At 36.5% G+C, this 15,928-nt stretch overlaps 1 protein-coding gene across 11 annotated transcripts in view; it reads left to right on the top strand.

Moving 5' to 3' along the window:
- UBE3A (ubiquitin protein ligase E3A) overlaps positions 1 to 15,928 on the top strand; it is a 95,354-nt gene that overhangs the window by 11,337 nt on the left and 68,089 nt on the right. For 8 of the 11 annotated variants that reach the window (XM_070571985.1, XM_070572015.1, XM_070572054.1 and 5 more), the window contains one exon: positions 14,874 to 14,937. The exons of the other annotated variants lie outside the window; for them this stretch is intronic. The gene's annotated coding sequence lies outside the window, so the exon portion shown is untranslated. The remainder of the gene's footprint in view (positions 1 to 14,873; positions 14,938 to 15,928) is intronic. 11 annotated transcript variants of the gene reach the window in all.

Genomic DNA, 15,928 nt, shown 5'->3' with positions numbered 1-15,928 from the left:
GTAATAAAAGATTAAATGTCCTCAGTGTTTAATATTTATGTCCTTCCAGTATGGGTGGTCTTTAGAACAACAATTTTCTATCTTTTAACAAATGCAGTCTGGTTCACTTAAAATTATATGTGGTAAATTTTCTTAAAGGCATTTTGAAGTCAAATTAGAAGCCAATGGTCTTTTGTTATCCTTAAATCAAATTTTATGAGTTTAGATGCTACATTTGATAGGCAGATGAAATATAATAAATTAAACCTGAAAATGTGTTCATGATTATTTCAAGAAAAACCAACCTACCTTTAATTCTTATAGTATATTGCATTACACATCTTTTTTTGTGTGCATATAACAGACTGAAAGCTAGCAGAATTCTAGATTTAATTTTAGCTTAGGCACTGTATAAGATTGAACTCAAATGTGGTGCGAAAAGAACCTAGAGGAAAGTTTCACAAAAATAATCATTAGGACTATATGGCACATTTGCTTCTGTTTTCAGATCATAGATTTGTTGACCAGAATAAGTGATTTATCATTAAAGCCAGAAAATTGAAATAATTCTGGTAATTTGGAATTTCTAAAGGATCTCCCTACATGACACCTAAGATCTGCGCTCAGATAAGATTCTCTCACTGCTAGTAAGCCACATAAGAAAACACTACTTAAATACGTGTATCTTTTGGGGGAAAGATAGCATTTTAATCTTGGCAGATCATGGGTCTACTTTCTGTATTCAGGTAAGTAAAAAAGCATAACTTGTTTACTTTCGGAAATCTTCACAGAACCCTGTGAGGCGGCGGAGGTGGCAAGGATCAGTTTAGAATGAGAATTCAGTTCTTTTCCAGTGCACAGTGCTTGTGATCCCAAAGTTCTGCTTCTATCTATGTGTGACCATACAACCTAGATTTGCCAGCACAGCCTCAATTTTAAATATTAGATTATTCCCATAAATCATAAAACCAGGAACTCTAACACTTTTATATTTCCGGAGAGCCTCTCTACCCTTCAAGTGTTGGCATGTTGATTTAATTGTTTTTGAGAGTAAGGAAATAAAGATAAATAAATGAATGTATATTTTTAAGTGTGAAAAGGAGTGAAAGTTTTCTTAGCCCATTTCAAAACTTAGTTGTCGAATTTAAGTGTAAAAACATAAAAATGCCTGGCAAATACCAAACAAATAAATATATCTGTGTAAGTGCAGTTACACGTAGCTGTGTTCCCTTTTTGGAGAGTTTAAAAAAATCATGCTGTATGTTTTTTACAGTTTCCAACTTAATTGAGATATAATTCGCATACCATAAAATTCACCCTTTAAAAGTATACACTTCAGTGTGTTTTAGTATATTCAGTTGTCCAACCATCACCACTATCTAATTTTAGAACATTTTCATCATCCCCAAAAGAAGACCTGTACTTGTTAGTAGTCATTCCTTTTTCTCCCATCTTCCAGCCACTAGGAACCACTAATCTACTTTCTTTCTGTATGGATTTGCCTATTCTGGATATTTCATGTGAATAGAATTGTAAAATGTGTCTTTTTGTGTATAGCTTCTTGGCACAGAATTTTTGAGATTTATACATGTTGTAGCATATAACAGTACTTCCCTTTTATGGCTGAATAATATTACATTGTGTGAGCACAGTCATGCACCACATAATGATGTTTAGGTCAGTGACGGACTGGATATACAATGGTGGTTCAGTAAGATTAGTAGCATATAGGTTAGGTGTGCAGTAGGTTATACCATCTAGGTTTGTGTTAAGTACACTCTATGATGTTCACAGACAAAATTCCCTAATGAGGCGTTTCTCAGAATGTATTCCAGTCACGATGCATGACTATACAGATACTGTTTGTTCATCATCACTTGATAACTGTTTGGATTGTTCACATTTTCTAGTTATTATGAATCATATTGCTATGAACATTCCTACACAAGCTTTTCTGTGCACATATATATTCATATCTCTTGGATATATACCTAGGAGTGAAACTGCTGGGTCATAGGGTAACTATGTTTAACATTTTGAGGAACTGCCAAACTCTTTGCCGAAGTGGCTGCACCAGTTTACAGTTCCACCAGCAATACATGAGAGTTCTTTCTGATTTTTTTACTTCCTTGCCAAAACTTGTTGTTTGTCCCTTTCATTTTAGCCATTCTTATGGGTGTGAGGGTATCTCTTTGTGGGGTTTTTTTACATTTGCTTAATGACTAATGATGATGAGCATCATTTCATATGCTGATTGGCTGTCTTTCTAGAAGGTCTGTTCATTTCCTTTGCTGTTTTTAAATTGGGTTGTTTTTCTTTTTATTGTTGGGTTCTAAGAAGTTTTTATATGTTCTGGATACAAGTCCCTTATTGGAGATATGATTCCCAAATATTTTCCCCCATTCTGTAGGTTGTCTTTCACTTTTACCGTTGTTTCCTTTGAAGCACACACATTTTAAATTTGAGTGAAGTCTGATTTATCTGTTTGTCTTTTCTTGCCTTTGGTGGTGGTATCTAAGAAACCATTGTGTAATTCAAGGTCTTAAAGGTTTATACCTGTTTTCTTCTAAGAGTTTTGTAGTTTTGTCTCTTATATTTGGGTCTGTCATCTGCTTTGAGTTAATTTTTGCATATGGTGTAGTGTGAGGTAGGGGTTCAACTTTATTCTTTTTTTTTTTTTGCTGCTGGGAAAGATGCACCCTGAGCTAACATCTGTTGCCAATCTTCCTCTCTCTCTCTGTTTCCTTCCCAAAGCCCCAGTACGTAGTTGTATATTCTTGTTGTAAGTCCTTCTAGTTCTTTTATTTGAGCCATCACCACAGTATGGCTACTGACAGACAAGTGGTGTGGTTCTGTGCCCTGGAACTGAATCTGGCTGCTGAGGCAGAGTTCACCGAACTTTAACCACTAGGCCATCAGAGCTGGCTCCCACCTTTATTCTTTTACATGTAGATCCCCAACGCCATTTGTTGAAAGACTGTTCTTTTCCATTGAATTGTCTTGGCACACTTATTGAAAATCAATTGACCATAAATGTAAGAATTTATTTCTGAACTCTGAGTTCTCTTCCATTGATCTGTATGTCTGTTTTTCAGCTATGAATACATTCTTGATTATTGTAGATTTCTAGTAAGTTTTGAAATTGGGAAATGTGAATATTTAAACTTCATTCTTTTTCCAGACTATTTGGCTCTCTGGGTTTCTTGAATTTCTATGTGACTTTTAGAGTTATCTTGTCATTATCTGCAAAAAGGGCAGCTGGGATTTTGATAGGGTTTGTGTTGAATCTGTAGATCTATTTGAGGAGGATTGCTACCTCAATATTATGTCTTTTGATTCATGAACATGGGATAACTTCATTTATTTAGGTCTTTAATTTTTTGTGTGTTTTGTACTTTTCAGTGTATAGGTCTTATTCTTCTTTTGTTCAAAAGAAATATATTCCTAAGAATTTTATTGTTTTTTATGTTGCTAATGGAATTGTTTTCTTAATTTCATTTTCAGCTTGTTCGTTGCTTGTTTATAGATTTTTGTACTGAACTTGCGTTCTGTACAACTTTTACTCTCTTAATATGTTACAGAAATCTTTCCTTGTGAATGGCTACATAACTACATCTACTTCATTCACTTAGCAAATATTTATTGAGCACCTATTGTGTCATAGGCATTTTTCTAGATGCTAGTGGAGACAGTAGTATATAAAACCCACCCAAACTCCTGTTCATGGAATTTATGTTTAGTAGGGAAAGAGAGATCATAAACAAGTTATGTAAATATATTGTATGTTGTATAGCACTTTTAAGGAGAAAAAAATAAATAAGGGAAGTGAGATATGAAGTATTTGAGATGGAGAAGATGAGTGCAGATTTTAAGGTGGCCGGAGAAAACCTCACTGAGGTGGTAGCTTGAATAAACAACTGAAGGAGATGAGAGCGCTAGCCATGTGGATATCTGGAGGAAGAGCATTTCAGGCAGAGAGTAGTGAACACGGAAACCCTGAAGTGAGAGAGTGCCTGATGAGTTTGAGGAACAGTGAGGTGTTGTCAGCGTGGGTTTAGAAAATTAAATGATGAGAAATAGAGTCAGAGAATGTTGGTACAGATCATTTGGTCATAATAATAAGTTTGCCTTTTACCTTTGAGTAAGATGAGAAACCGTTGAACGTTTTTGAGCAGAGGAGTGAAAAGGTCTGACCAGTGTTTTAGCAAGATCTCTCTGGCTGCCATGTTGAGCATAGACTGAGAAAAAGGACAAAGGCAGAGTCAAGAAAGCAGTTAGTAGGCTACAGTAATATAGATAAGAGGTGGTGATGGGTTGGACAGGGTAATGCCAATGAGGTTGGTGAGAAGTGATTAAATTATTGATAAATATTCAAACAGTAACCCATAGGATTTGGTAATAGATCAGATGTTTGTGTGAAATAAAGGGAGGAGTAAAAGATGACACTGAGATTTTGGCCAGAGCAACTGAGAGAATGGAGTTCAATACTTATTTTTAATTACTGCATTAAATCTATGCATCACATCACATGCCCACAAAACTACAGATAGTTTTACCATATAAGCTTGGGGAAAAAAACCAGAAAAATAAAAAACAAACGAAACGAATGTCAAATATGGGAAATTGGGCCTTAATGAACATTCGTCCTGGGGTAAACTTGAGATGGAAGAGTATAAATCTTACGATTTCTGTCAGTCTTTAGGACTGAACTAGAAACTCAGAGTTAATAATACATTATGGAACTTTTTATTGTGGCATTTAGGTTGCTTTCCATTTTTGCTGTTACAAATATGGTACTTATTTCTGTAAGGTAGATTTCTACAAATATGGTTGTTAGAGTATGAGGCTATGTCAGCTTAAAAATTTGATAAATACTTCCAATTACTCTTTAAAAAATGTTTTTAAGTGGTTTCGTTCCCAACACGCTATATAGGGCTGCTTATTTACCTCATTGCTTTATTTATTTTGTGTATATATAAAATCTTTTTCAATATTTGAATATTTATAGATAGCTTTGTGAAATTTTCTGGATTTGGGGGTTCATTTTCTGTTACATTCTGTGTTTTTTTTCCTTATTAATTTGTAGGCACTTTTTATAGATCATTATTTAATCCCTTATCCATTGTAATTTGCAAATGTCTCATCATCTATCATTTATCTTTTAACTTTTTAGTATCTAATCAGGTGAAATTTTAAAATTTCGATGTAGGTACATCTGTCTTCTATGGCTTAAGAGTTTCAGCATGCTTATAAAGATGATATAAAAATAATCTCTTGTATTATTTTTCTAGCCCTTTAATTAGGTTACTTCATAGCTTTAGATTTATACTTTTAGACCTGAGTACATTCAGCATATTTTGGGGTATGGTATGATTTAGGTTTAGATCTAAATTGCATTTGGCATATTTTTGGGTATGATATGAAAATAGCTACCTTTTATTTTTTTCCACTGGGTAGCCAGTTCTCTAGACCATGTAAAGGATCCTTTCTACACTGATTTAAAAATGCTACCTTTTTATATATTAAGTTTTCATAAACACTAAAATCAAGTTTACTGAAGTATAATTTACATCCAGTAAACCGCACCCGTTTTAAAGTGTACAGTTTGATGTATTTTGACACATATATATATTGTAACTACCACCACAGTCAAGATATAAAACATTTGTATCCTCCCCCTTCCGCCCCCCCCAGATTTTTTCATGTCCCTTTGTAGTCCTTCCTCCCTCTTGGCTCCAGGCAACCTCTGATCTGCTTGTTAGTTTTGCCTCTTCTAGAATTGTGTATAAATGGAATCATACAACATATACTCTTTTTTTTGTTTGGCTTCATTTGCTTAGCATGTGTTTGAGATTCCTCCATTTTTGTGCTTATCATTAATTTTTCTTTAAATACACTATAGCTATACCACATTTCTTCATTTGTTTGGTGAACATTTAGATTTTTTTCCAGTTTTAGGCTGTTGTGAATAAAGATACTCTTTGCATGTGTGTCTTTCTGTGAACATGTTTTCATGTCTCTAGGGTAAACACCTTAAATTGGAATTACTGGATCACATGGTAAGTTTATGTTGAATTTATAAGGAACTGACAAACTGTTTTCCAAATGGTTATACCATTTTGCATTCCCACCAGCAGTGTGTGAGAGTTCCAGTTTTTCCAAATCCTCTTCAGCATTTGATACTCTCAAATTGTAGACATTCTGATGGATGTGTAGTGGTATCTCATTGCAGTTTCTTTTTCTTTAACTGTAGTAAAACATATGTAACATAAAATTTATCATATTAAGCATTTTTAAGTGTACAGTTCATTGGCATAAAGTATATTCACATTGTTGTGTAATCATCATGCTTATCCATCTCCGGAACCTTCTTGTCGTCCCACACTGAAACTCTGCACCCATTAAGCAGTAACCACCCATTATCTTCCCTCTCCCTCCAGCCGTTGGCAGTCACTATTTTACTTTGTTTCTATGAATTTGACTGTTCTAGGTAGGTACTGAGAGAAGTGGGATCATACAATATTTGTCCTTTTGCTCCTGGTTTATTTCACTTAGCATAATGTCCTCAAGGTTCAACCATGTTATTGCATGTACCAGTATTTCTTTCCTCTTTAAGGCTGAATAGCATTCCGTGTATATATATACACCACATTTCATTTAACAGTTCATTCACTGATGAATACTGAAGTTGCTTCCTCCTTTTGGTATTGTGAATAATGCTGCTATGAACATGGGTGTAATATCTCTTCAAGTCCCTGCTTTCAGTTCTTTTGGGGATATACAAGGATCATTATGGTAGGTTTATGTTTAATTTTTTTATGGAACCAACATAACATTTTCTGCAGTGGCTGTACCATTTGACATTCCCTTCAGCAGTGCAGAAATTGGAACAACCCTTGTTCCAATTTCCCCACATCCTTGCTAACACTTATTTTGTTATTACTGGTTTTTTTAGCAATTGCCATGCTATTGGGGTGTGCCATGTCATTGTGGTTTTGATTTACATTTCCTTGATGATTAATGATGTTGAGAAGTTTTCATGTGTTTTTTTGGCCATGTGTATATCTTTTGAGAGTATCCAAATATTTTGTGCTTTTTCTTTCTTTTTCTTTTAAAGATTGGCACCTGAGCTAACATCTGTTGCCAATCTTCTTTTTTCCCTTTCTTCTTCTCCCCAAAGCCCCCCAGTATATAGTTGTATATTCTAGTTGTAGGTTCCTCTGGCTGTGCTATGTGAGTCGCCACCTCAGCATGGCTTGATGAGCCGTACCACGTCTGCACCCAGGATCTGAACCAGTGAAATCCTGGGCCGCTGAAGTGGAGTGTGCAAACTTAGCCACTTGGCGATGGGGTGGGCCCCTGTGCATTCTTTTTCTTTTCGGGATATAAGCCCTTTGTTAGATAGATATATGTATTCCTCTATATCGTTACTGATTTTTTTTGGTTACTTATTAATTACCAAGAGAGAAGTGTTGAAATCTTCGACTATAATTGTGAACTTGCTATCTTTTCTTTGAGTTCTGTCCATTTTTGCTTCATGTATTTTGAAGCTCTGTTATTAGGTACATTCACATTTAGAACTATTAGATGTCTTTGATTAATTGATTCTTTATCATTATGACATGTCTATATTGATATCTGGTAATGTTCCTTGTCCTAAAGTCCGTTTGATGTCTGATGTTAGTATAGCTACTCCTTTCTTATGATTCATGGTTGCATATTATATCTTTTGTTCTCTGTCTGATCTTATCTGTCGTTGAATTTACTATGTCTTTCTTTTAGGTGGTGTATTGTTGCATCTTGCTTTTTGATTGATTTTTCTGATCTCTGCTTTTTAATTTGTGTTCAGTCCATTTACACTTATTGTAATTGTTAATATGGTTGGGTTTAAGACTACCAAGTTAGTATTTGTTGAGCTTTTTTTAGAAGTCTGTTTTATCTCCACTATTAGCTTATACCTTTATTCTTTTTATTTTTTGGTAGTGGTCACACTAGTATTTGCAATATGCACCCTAGTTTATCTCAGTCTACCTTCAAAAATATTATACTACTTAGAGTGTAATGTGATAATTCTAGAATAATATAAATTCATTTACCCCTCTTCATCCTTTTTGCTGTTGTAGTCTTACTACATTTTACTTCTAAGTAAGTTAGAAATTCCACAATAGAATTTGTAATTATTTTTTTAAGTGGTCAGTTGTTTTGTAAAGAAATTTAAAAACCAAGAGCAGCATTCTTTGGTGTTCAGGCTCATACTTACCATTTTCATTTCTTTTCCTTCATGTAGATTTTTGCAGATTCCTTTGCAAGGACCCAAGTTTCTATCTGGTGTTATTTTCCTTCTACTTGAAAAATTCAGAAATTTCTAAATTGCAGGTCTACTGGTCAGAAAAACTTTCAGCTGTTATGAAATGCTTTCATTTCATTCTTTAACATTTTATTAGGAAAATTTTCAAACTTACATAAATGTGAAATAATTGTAGGATGTAATGTATATTTACTTTGTCTCATATCTATCCATTTATCCATCTATTAATTTCTTATTTTTTGGATGCCTTTCATAGTAAGTTGCAGGTGTTAGTATACCTCATCCTTAACTTCAGCATGTGTGTTGCCACCTAAAACTTAGTAATTTAGTATTATTAACGGAATTTAATATATTGAGTTTAACTGAATTTACTGTATTGTTCCAGTTATCTGTTGCTGTGTAACAAGTCATCCCACACTTAAGTGCCTTAAACCTCAGCGCTTATTTATCTTGCTTATCAATCTGTACTTTGGGCAAAGATTGGCAAGGATACCTTGTCTTGGCTTCAAGCATGTCAGCTGAAATGGCTTGATGACTGGGGTAATTTGATGACTGGAGGCTGAAGTCATCCATCTGAAGGCTTCCTCACACATCTGGAGATTGATGCTGGCTGTCAGGACTTCAGCTGGAGGTCTGATCTATAACACTTACATATTGCCGTTGTATGTGGTTGTTTGGCTTCCTTGCCAAGTGGCTGGCTTCCTTGCTGTATTGTGGCTAGATTTCAAAACTGAGTGTCTCAAGAGAGCAAGGCAGAAGTGCCTGGCATTTTTTTTCTTTTTTCTTTTTTTTTTTTGAGGAAGATTAGCCCTGAGCTAACATCTGCTGCCACTCCTCCTCTTTTTGCTGAGGTACTCTGGCCCTGAGCTAACATCCGTGCCCATCTTCCTCTACTTTATATGTGAGACGCCTACCACAGCATGGCTTGTTAAGCAGTGCCAGGTCTGCACCCAGGATCCGAACTGGCAAACCCTGGGCTACCAGAGGAGAACATGCACACCTAACCTCTGAGCCACCAGGCCGGCCCCGTGCCTGGCATTTTTATGGCCTAGCATTACAAGTCACAGAGCACTACTTTCACCATACTCTCTTGATTGAAAAAGTCACAAAGGCCCCTCAAATTCAAGGAGAAAGGACATAAACCCTACCACCTGATGGACAATGCCAGTGTTACCTTGTTAGAAGAGCATGTGGGATGGGTTATATTGTGGTGGCCATCTTTGGAAAATACAGTCTGCCACATGTACTGTTCCTAGTCAGTTCCTGCCCCTACATCACCCTCCCAAATCAACCATTATTCTGACAGCTTTCATCGTAGATTAGTTTAGCTTGCTCTAGAATTTCATATAAATAGTTTTGTGGTATTTATTTGTGTAAGTTTCTTTTACTCGGCATAATCTTTTTGAGATTCATCCATGTTACTGCATGTGTCAGTAGTTTATAACTTCATTCTTCTATTAAGGCACACCTGGGCTGTTTTCACTTTCTAGTTGTTATGAATGAAGCTGTAGCAAACAATGTGTGAAAGTCTTTTTGTGTGATTATGTATGGTTTCTTTTCTCTTGGGTAAATACCCAGGAGTGCAATTTTTGGGTTATAGGATAGTTAGAATACGTTGCTAGATCTTTTCCCAAGTTGATTGTTTTGTTTTATGCTTCTACCAACAAGGTATGAGAGTACCAGTTTTGCCCTACATCCTTGTCTACATTTTGGGCTGTCTTTTTGATGTAGTCATTCTGGTAGATGTACGGTGGTTTGCATTGGTATTTTGAAGGATGTTTTCACTTGGTTTATAATTCTACGTTGACATGTTTGTCTTTTAGCATTTGTTTCTAATGAGAAGTCTGGTTATTATCTTTCTTCCCCTGTACTTAAACTTCTTTTCCTCTGGCCCCTTTTTTAGATTTTCTCTTTACCACTGGTTTTCTTTGTGATTGTCCTGCTTAGGATTTGTTGAGTTTTTTTGTGTGTGTTTTGGGGGGGGAATCTGTACATTGATGTTTTCAGCAAATTTGGAAAAGTGTCAGGTATTATTTCTTCACCTGTATTTTTTAAGTCGCTTCTCTTTCTCCTACTCTGTTATTTTTCTGGGACTCCACTTAAGATGTTAGACCATTCGCTATTGTCTTCAGGTCATTAACCTTTTTTTTTAGTCTTTTTGTCTCTCAGTGCTTCAGTTTGCTTTGCCCTCTATTTTCCTGTTCTTTTTTTTATCTCCTGCAGTGTCAAAAACTTGCATGTATCTTAATTTGTATTTCTGTAAGCTCTATTTGATTTGTTTCCATGTTTTACATTTCTTTATTCGTCTATTCCTTTGAATCCTTGAGCATATTTGTAATAGCTGTTTTGAAAGTCCTTGATTACTGTCTGCATTAATTCTGTCACTTCAGGGGTCATTGATTGGTTTTTCTGTTTGTAGGTCATATTTTCCTGTTTGCGTATTTAGTAATTTCTTGTTGGATGCTGAACACTGTATTAGTCTATTGTTGAGTAACTGGATTTTGTTGTCTTTTAGAGTGTTAAACTTTGGCAGCCAGCTAAGTAACTTGCTAGTCAGCTTCATCCTGTCAAGGCTATGTTAGGGTATGTCTAGAGAAAGCTTTACTTTAAGGCTAGTAGCTATTATAAAGATATGACCCTTCTTAGTTCTCTCCTAAATGTACCCAGTGTCAGCACATTCTTTTCACTCTGGTTGGAGGAACTTAAGGATCACCCAGTCCTCTGTGAGCTGTGGGACTATTTCAGCTCACCACTCTTTGTCCAGCTTCATGGAATCTTTCACCGTACTCATGCACAGTTTAGTATACAGTAGCAGACTCTAAGGACACCCAAGTAACAGATTTCTGGAGCCTTTTTTCTGCATAGCTCCCCTCATCTCTGGCACTCTGCCAGTTTCCACAACTCTGACCTCTTGCTTCTCGCCTCAGCGAGGCTGCTGTTCTCTGATTGAGTTTTCCCTCCACTGACAACAGGTTAGAAAGTACCTCCAGGCAGAAATCTGAGCATTGAAAGGCTCTCTTCATTTGTTTGTTCTCTCATGGGTCACAGTCCTGTACTGTCTGTTTTCCAGGGTCTGAACCAGCCATTTTGTATATATTGTCCAGTTTTCTTGTTTTTGACGAGAAGCAACTGTTACATACTTTTGGATCTGTCTCTGGACTGACTTCTGTTCCACTTATCTATTTATCTACGACTCATATCATACTGGGTTTTTTAAAATAAACTTTTGATTGAAATATATACAGAAGAGTGCACTTAACGAATGTACACATAGCCTCTCGAACTTTCATACATTCAGCACACGTTTAGCCAGCATTTACATCAAGAAACAACACCAGAAGTTCCTCTGATGCCCTTTGTGCTCTCTTTGTCACTACCTCTCTTCCCCCAAGAGTAACCACTATCCTGACTTCTAATAGCATAGATTAGATTGGCCTGTTTTTACATTTTATATAGTTAGAATCAATCACATTTAGTTGTGTCTCTCACTTAACTTATTTGTGATATTTATCCACATTGTTGGTTGTAGTAGTTGGTTGGTTATAATGGGTACTATATATATTCAGTTTTAGGAATATACCACAATTTATTCATTCTGCTGTTGTTGGACATTGTAGTCATTTTTGGTTTGAGGCTGCTAAGAGTATTGCTACTCTACACATTTCATTGAATGTCTTCTGGTGAACATATGTACTCATTTCTGTTTGATGTATACTTAGGATCGGAATTTTTTTTTTTTTTTAAAGATTGGCACCTGAGCTAACAACTGTTGCCACTCTTTTTTTGTTTTTTAATTTGTGCTTTTTTCTCCCCAAATCCCCCCATTACATAGTTGTATATTGTAGTTGTGCGTCTTTCTAGCTGTGGCACATGGGATGCTGCTTCAGCGTGGCCTGTCAAGTGGTGCCATGTCCGCGCCCAGGATCCGAACCAGCAAAACCCTGGGCCGCTGCAGCAGAGTGCTCCAACTTAACCACTCGGCCATGGGGCCACCCCCAAGGATTGGAATTTTTAAGTCATGGGGTATGCATACATCTAGTTTTAGTAGATACTGTCAAAGTTTTTTGAAGGAGTTATACTGACTTTATACATTTAAATTAATATTCTATGCGTTAATCCCTGGTAGAACAAGTCCCTTGGGAGAAAGAGACATTCTTCTTCTATTAGAAAATGAGTTTTGTTTTTATTCTTAAATCTGGTCATTGAAATAAACTTTTGTTAAATCGAGATTGGATTAAATTTGTGTTAATTTGGGAAGAAATGACACTCTGGTTTGTTCATCCATGAATTGCATTTGGAACTAGCTCAGAATTGGTTCTTTTTTTTTGAGGAAGTTTAGCCCTGAGCCAACTGTTGCCAATCCTCCTCTTTTCTCTGAGGAATACTGACCCTGAGCTAACATCCATGCCCACCTTCCTCTACTTTATATGTGGGATGCCTACCACAGCATGGCTTGCCAAGGAGTGTCATGTCTGCACCCGGGATCTGTACCAGCGAACCCTGGGCTGCCGAAGTGGAATGTGCACACTTAACCGCTTCACCTCTAGGCCGGCCCCCGAGCTCAGTTCTTTGTCAGGCCATGAATCCTGATTCCTTCCTTTTTTTTTTTTGTAGAGGGAGGTGTGGTGTCAAGAAAACATAGTCCCCATTACTATGAAAATAAAAATATGGATAAGATGAGCCCTACCATCAACCAGCTTACAAGTAGAGGCACTGACAAATGTACACAGATAGCTATAATATAAGATATAAAATAATAAATTTAAGGTAGGAATATTAATAAATTACTTTATGATATTAGGAACATATAGCAAGCCTCAAAGAAGACAGTAGTTAGTTACAGAAGAGCTTAGAGAACTCTGAGAGAGAGCCTTTAGAATGATTAGAGTTTTTAACAGGGCATGATGGATGGATGGGGGTGGATGTTAGCAAAGGATAGGCAAGTATTTCTGAGTGAAGTGTCCTGAGACACAAAAGCATTGAAGCCAGAAATACAGATGGTCAGTATGTGATAGCCAATAATCCAGTGGTGGATATAGATCATCAAGTACCTGGTAATGATGTCCTGTAATGGGCAGTAACACTTGTAAGGTTGGGGGTCAGTGGCTAGGGCCTCATATGATGTATGGAGTTTGAAATTTAGGTCTGGTATTAGAGAGCTAATGGGTAAATTTGTAAAGAGTATACCTAATGTTTCTGGTGCTTACAGTATCTGTTGCTTATCCTGTATCCTTATAGATTTGGTATATTTCCACTATGATTATGTGTTCCTAATCTTCTAAGGAAAAGTTTCTCAAATGGCAGTCTGCACATCACCTGAAATATATGGTAAAAAATACAAATTCACGTACTGTACTTTATTCACTGAATCACCATCTCCAGAGGTAGAGATCAAGCATCTGCATTTTTTACAGATCGCCAGGTGATTCTGAACATAATAAAGTGTGAGACTCAGTTCTCTAAGGTATAAAACTTGGTTCCTTTTAAAGAAAATATTTATACAGTGTCTTCGTTTTCTACGATCAACCTTTAGAACACAGAGTGGGCTTCTTAATCTTTGGGACATGGTTTTTTCATATGTAATAAAAGGAAATGGATTAAAAGACTTCAGTTCCTGTTCCACTGAGAAATGTTTTGATTGTATACAAAGGCATTAAGAACTCACAGTGATTATTTGAGTGAATGCTTTAAGCTTCAGAATTTGGTTTTGGATAAGAGTTAACTTTTCTTTTTTCTTGAGGAAGATTAGCCCTGAGCTATCATCCACCACTAATCCTCTTTTTGCTGAGGAAGTTTGGCCCTGAACTAACTTCTGTGCCTATTTTCCTCCACTTTATATGTGGGACCCCTGCCACAGCATGGCGTGATGAGCCGTGCTCAGGTCCGTGCAAGGGATCTGAACCCAAGAGCCCAGGCTGCTGAAGCAGAGCACATGAACCTGACTGCTGCACCACCAGTCCAGCCCCAATAAGAGTTAACTTTTGATAGATATATTAAATGTTTGATTTAAGAAATAATAGTTGCTACCATATATTGAGGCCCTATTATGTGTCAAGCAGCATTGTCCTATGTAACTTTTAAAATATTTTCTCTACTACTCATAACAACCTGACACCTAAGACTCAGGGGTCAAAGGACCTGCCTAAAGCTGCTACTCCAGGAGTTCATGAACAAATGCCCATATGTGTACCTAACATAGCAGATGCTCAACATATAGGATTTAATTAAAAGCTAAATTGGTATAGGTAACTGAAGGAATTTGAAGCATGTAGTGTAACAGTTTTCATATATTTTCAGCTTTGAGAGGGAGACAAAAGTAAAAAAATGGCAGTCACTAAGCTCTGGATGAAAATGGGAAATACAGCTCTACAAGCTGAAAGTACTCAGGCCACAGGGCCTGCCTAACTACCCTTCTCTGCATCCTGGCAACAGCAGTAGGGGCATTTGTCTCGATATGTTTTTGGATATTCATAAATATTACAAAAAATAAATTTCCTTTTATAATAAATTTTAGAAAAGTTTTTTCTTTGAAAGTTTATCCAGTTGTCTGTGTAAAAAGAATTGAGTGAGGTGTTTTATATTTTAGGTTAAAAATCTGTAAGAGCCTGATTTTAGAATTCACCAGCTCCCCAGAAGTTTGGCGCAATATGGTATGTTTCTGTTTTATTTTTTGGAATTCAAAATTGCACGTGTATCTTAATGTCATGGTTAGAGTAATGACAAATGCGTTCAGCAAATTTGGGTGCCTACCATTTTTAAAGCATTGTGCTAGGTGCTAAATCACTATGCTACCAGGTAGACTGTATGGGGGGCCCAAGTGGGATTTTGAAAGAATTTACAAGAGGTTAGTGTGCTGTGAGAAGTAAAATAATATGCATAGGAAGATTGAGGGACAGGTGTGGCTGTAAAGGTCTGAGTTAATAATAGATTCCATTTGTTGAGCTCTTACTACGTGCCAGGCACTCTTCTGAGCAATTCGTATGTTAGTCTGTTCATCCTCATGACAGCCCTCTGAAATAGATACTACTATCATCTTAGTTCTAGCTTTGGAATCTGAGGCTCAGAGAGGTTAAGTAACTTGCCCAAGATTTCCCACCTAGTAAGTGACCAACCAGGGACTGGAATACAGACCGGCTCTGGAGCCTGTGTGTGCTATGTTAGGCACTGCAACTCATGAAAAAGGGGGACTGGAAGAGAGAACTTGGCTCAGTAATTTTCAAAATATATGTAGCTCTTTAATAAATTAATTTAGCTCAGTTAATTAGTCAGTTAAAAGGTATTTTAACTTTTCTCATTTTTATGTTTACAGGTTGGAAAATTAGACTTGTTTAGATTTTCTGAATCCATATACACTGTTAGTCTTAGGAGAACACAAGAGGGAACAGTATTCATTTAAGGGATGTCATTTCTTTTTCTTCATATGACCTTACGAATGTTCTAGATTCTTATCAGGAGACATGTAGCTATGATAGGAAAACCTGGGAAATTGAGATTTTTCTTCCAGACATTATAAGAGTCCCCTAAAATTTCTTATGTATACTTAGGCCAACCCTCACCCTTGTATAAATTTGAAGCCCAAGTTCATAGGCTGCAGAGGTATGGGCTCAAGCATTGGTGTTTCAGCCCTTCTCTTGGGGTTCT

This window comes from Equus przewalskii, chromosome 1 (genome assembly GCF_037783145.1).
Source record: "Equus przewalskii isolate Varuska chromosome 1, EquPr2, whole genome shotgun sequence".
NCBI lineage: Eukaryota > Metazoa > Chordata > Mammalia > Perissodactyla > Equidae > Equus > Equus przewalskii.
Note: the sequence above shows the minus strand (reverse complement) of the source record. Positions and strands in the feature narration are given on the sequence as shown.